Genomic DNA, 5,028 nt, shown 5'->3' with positions numbered 1-5,028 from the left:
TTTCTTTCCTGTCTTTTTAATGACCTCTGACTTTCTTCATGTATGATGTCCTTGATGTCATTCCACAACTTGCCAGGTCTTCAGTCATTAGTGTTCAACGGGTCAAATCTATTCTTGAGACGGTCTCTAAATTCAGGTGGGATATACTCTAGGTCGTACTTTGGCTCTCGTGGACTTGTTCTAATTTTCTTCAGTTTCAACCTGAACTTGCATATGAGCAATTGATGGTCTGTTCCACATTTGGCCCCTGGCCTTGTTCTGACTGATGATATAGAGCTTTTCCATCATCTGTTTCCACAGATGTAGTCAATTTGATTCCTGTGCATTCCATCTGGAAAGGTCCACGTGTACAGTCGGCGTTTATGTTGTTGAAAACAGGTATTTGAGATGAAGAAGTCATTGGTCTTGCAAAATTCTATCATGTGATCTCTGGCATCATTTCTATCACCAAGGCCATATTTTCCAACTACCAATCCTTCTTTGTTTCCAACTTTCTCATTCCAATCACCAGTAATTATCAATGCATCCTGATTGCTTGTTCGATCAATTTCAGACTGCAGAAGTTGGTAAAAATTTTCAATTTCTTCATCTTTGGCCTTAGTTGGTGCATAAATTTGAATAATAGTCGTATTAACTGGTCTTCCTTGTAGGCGTATGGATATTATCCTATCACTGACAGCATTGTACTTCAGGATAGATCTTGAAATGTTCTTTTTGACAATGAATGCAACACCATTTCTCTTCATGTTGTCACTGCTGGCGTAGTAGACCATGTGATTGTTCGATTCAAAATGGCCAATACCAGTCCATTTCAGCTCACCAATGCCTAGGATATCGATCTTTATGTGTTCCATTTTATTTCTGATGATTTCCAATTTTCCTAGGTTCATACTTCATACATTCCACATTCCGATTATTAATGGATGTTTGCAGCTGTTTCTTCTCATTTTGAGTTGTGCCACATCAGCAGATGAAGCACTGGAAGTACTCACTCGTCTATGCCTAGAAATTTGGAAGACAGCTACCTGGCCACCCAACTGGAAGAGATCCATGTTTATGCCTATTCCAAAGAAAGGTGATCCAACAGAGTGTGGAAATTATCACATAATATCATTAATATCACACCCCAGTAAAATTTTGCTGAAGATCCTTTCAAAAGTGGCTACAACAGTACATCAACATGGAACTGCCAGAAATTCAAGCCGGATTCAGAAGAGGAGGTAGAAGGAGGGATATCATGGCTGATGTCAGATGGATCCTGGCTGAAAGCAGAGAATACCTGGAAAGATGTTTATCTGTGTTTTATTGACTATGCAAAGGCATTCGACTGTGTGGATTATAATAAATTATGGATAACAGTGCAAAGAATGGGAATCCTAGAGCACTTAATTATGCTCATGAGGAACCTGTCCATAGATCAAGAGGCAGTTGTTCGAACAGAACAAGGGGACACTGCGTGGTTTAAAGTCAGGAAAGGTGTGTATCCTTTCACCATACTTATTCAATCTGTATGCTGAGCAAATAATCCGAGAAGCTGGACTATATGAAGAACATGGCATCAGGATTGGAGGAAGCCTTGTTAACAACCTGCATTATGCACATGACACAATCTTGTTTGCTGAAAGTGAAGAGGACTTGAAGCACTTACTGATGAAGATCAAAGACTATAGCTTTCATGTGGATTACACCTCAACAGAAAGAAAACAAAAATCTTCACAACTGGACCAATAAGCAAGAACATGATAAACGGAGAAAAGATCGAAGTTGTCAAGGATTTCATTTTACTTGGATCCACAATCAACACCCATGGAAGCAACAGTCAAGAAATCAAAAGACGCATTGCATTGGGCTAATCTGCTGCAAAAGACCTCTTTAAAGTGTTGAAAAGCAAAGATGTCACCTTGAAGACTAAGGTTCGCCTGACCCAAGCCATGGTGTTTTCAGTTGCCTCATATGCATGCGAAGGCTGGACAATGAATAAGGAAGACCGAAGAAGAACTGACGCCTTTGAATTGTGGTGTTGGCAAAGAATATTGAATATACCATGGACTGCCAAAAGAACGAACAAATCTGTCTTGGAAGAAGTGCAGCCAGAATGCTCCTTAGAAGGAAGAATGGCGAGACTTCGTCTCATGTACTTCGGACATGTTATCAAGAGGGATCAGTCTCTGGAGAGGGACATCTTGCTTGGTAAAGCAGAGGGTCAGTGAAAAAGAGGAAGACCCTCAATGAGATGGACTGACACAGTGGCTACAACAATGTGCTCAAGTATAACAACGATTATAAAGAGGGCACAGGACTGGGTAGTGTTTTTTTCTGTTGTACATAAGGTTGCTATGAGTCGGAACCGATGTGACGGCACCTAACAACAACAACATTGTCGGTGCTCCAGGTCCTACAAAGCCTGGATCTACCACTGCTAGTTGTCTGCCCCAAATCTATTCTCCTCGTCTTCAACACCGACAGAATCCTGATTTTGTTTCAGGCAGCAGTGTGCGCTCCATTAAAAAAAAATCTGGTCTCCTTGGAAGCCAAGAGCGGTCACATTATATTGTTCCAGCCAGTGAACGAGAGCAGAGGTCTCTGAGGGGAGTGTCCCATTTTGACTGGAATAGTGATGTGATGCTGGGGGAGAAGCAGCCACCTTTTCACCATGAGGACACTATGAGGAAGGAAATTATACACTGAGGATGAAGGGGCAGAAGAGGATGAAGTGAGAGACTGCTTACCTTTGGATTTCTTGTTAAGTGAGAAAAAAACAAATACTTAAATTGTTTAAACGACTGTGTAGTTGGGATTTTGATTATTCACAGCCAAACATAATCCCTAACTGACACACATGTAAAGTGCTCACAGCAGGTACTCAATAAATGCTTAACCCCCTCTCTGTCTCCTCTTCCTCATGGCACCTCCTAATGGGTTAGAAGAGAGCCATCAAGTCCTCACATCTTAATCTGTCTCCTGCTCAGGACTAAGGACATTTCCACAGATATCGGTCAGCGCCTACTAGGTACCAGACACTGTGCTGTGTTGGGGAGTCAGAAACGCCCAAAGCCGCTCCTGAAGCTGAAGTGAACAATGAGCAGAAAGTTGCAGTTGGGTGGATGGTGCAATTACAGCTGGGGGTAAAAAGCACAGCAGCCACAGAGGGAGTGAGGGATGGTGGGGGGTCAGGAGAGCTTCACAGAAGAGCCACTGTCATCCACCATCCATCTCCCAGAAGCCCTCACGTCTCTGCACTTCCAGCCCTTAAACCTCCCAAAAGCCTGTCTTGAATCCTGTCTTCCCACAAAGCCCTGGCCAGTTGATCTGGGCCACTGTTGTGGATTGAACTGTGTCCTCCAAAGAGGCATGTTGAAGCCCTAACCCCGGTACTGTGAAAGTGACCCTGTTTGGAAATAGGGTCTTTGGAGATGTTATCAATTAGGTAACATGAAGTCACGCTGGAGTGAGGTGGGTCCTAATCCTATATGAGTGGTGTCCCTATAAAAGAGGAGAAGAGACACAGAGACGGAGACAGAGGAAGGATGTCATGTGACATTGCAGCTGCAGCCCAGGAATGCTGGGAGCCACCAGAAGTCCCCCGGGGGGAGGGGGAGAGGCAGGGACAGAATCTCCCTGAGTCTCAGAAGGAGCCAACGCGGTCAACACCCTGATCTCAGCCTCCCAGCCTGCAGACTGTGAGATGATAAATTTCAATTTGTGGTGCTTGGTTAAGGCAGCTACAGGAAACGAAGACAACCAAGTTAAGCCTGCACTGACTTCTCGTGCCCCCAGTCGCTCTACCCCTCCCCTAGACCACCCCCCACCCCGTGTGTGGCTCCATCACTCCATTGCTCCTGGAGTCACAAACCTGGGCCCCCTCGTCCAAGCCATCCAGGAGCCCTGCAGGTCCCACTGCTGCAGCTGGTCTGTGCGCAAAGCCTCGCCCACCCATCTCCGCGCGCGCGCGCCCCCTCGTTCAATCCACTCTCCACCACGCAGCCTTCCTTTGCTCACAAATATTCCAGTTCTTCCTCCTCCTTGGAACGCGGAGTGAGGTCAGGCGTGGGCGTGCACTTGCTTTGGGAGGTGATGCGAGCCTCCTCCAGGTGGGAGTTTTGACAGCCACGTTAGAGGGCGCCACGCTTCGCTCATCCGCTGCGCTGGTTGTGCACGCGCGGCGGAGATGGGGCCTCCATCAGCCGGGGTTCGAGCGACGACAAACTGGGGGGAGGGGGAGGTAGTGGGACCGGGAAGGAAGCTAGTGAGGCTTGGGCTTGTTTGTTACTGCGTGTCATGACTGACACGTTTTTAAGCTGTAGCTGTGACTGCAGTTCTGCCGCCACCTTTCCTGGCGAGACGCGTGAGGGTCAGTTCCAGATCTCTTCCCATACCTGCGCGGCCTCTGCCCATCTGCGTCCCCCTCGCCTTTCGCCACACTCCCGCTCGCTCTCCGTGGCCCAGACACCCCTCCTTTCGGAGTCTCAGATCTGCTGCACTTCCTTGCAACCAAGGGCCTTTCCAGCGTGTCTCCTGGCTGGACCAGGAGCGCCCTCTCCGCTGCCCACTGCCGCGTTCCAGCGTTCCAGATCTTAATGGCCACCTGGTACACAGTAGGTGCTCAGTAAAGCTTTGCTGAGCGGAGCTAACGCAAGGCGGGAGTCTTTGCCCCGCTGGCTCCTCCTCCCCCTCGGCTGACGTCACATAGTCCACCCAACCTCTCGGGTGTGCCCAGTGTTGGTGACAGCTTCGGGCACAGGAGGACTCCCTGGTTCGAATCCCAGCTCTGCCACTGTGTGACCCTGAACATTTCGCTTTGGCCTCTGACCTCAGATTCCCACCTGTAAGAGGGGAGCGATAGTACCTAAGGTCTTCTCTCCCCTCACCCCAATGGCCTAGGATGGCCAGAGTCCCTTGTCACCCTCCCCCACGGGATGTGCGTCCCCAGAGAGCATAGATGAGCATCTTCGGACCTGGGCCGGGATTGGGGCTGTTTCCCGGCCTCTGGACCCCCGCCCACCCCACGCGGGAGCACTGCGCATGCCC

The sequence above is a fragment of the Trichechus manatus genome, unplaced genomic scaffold (assembly GCF_000243295.1).
Source record: "Trichechus manatus latirostris isolate Lorelei unplaced genomic scaffold, TriManLat1.0 scaffold00111, whole genome shotgun sequence".
NCBI lineage: Eukaryota > Metazoa > Chordata > Mammalia > Sirenia > Trichechidae > Trichechus > Trichechus manatus.
The sequence above is the reverse complement of the archived record's forward strand: the minus strand, read 5'-3'. Positions refer to the sequence as shown.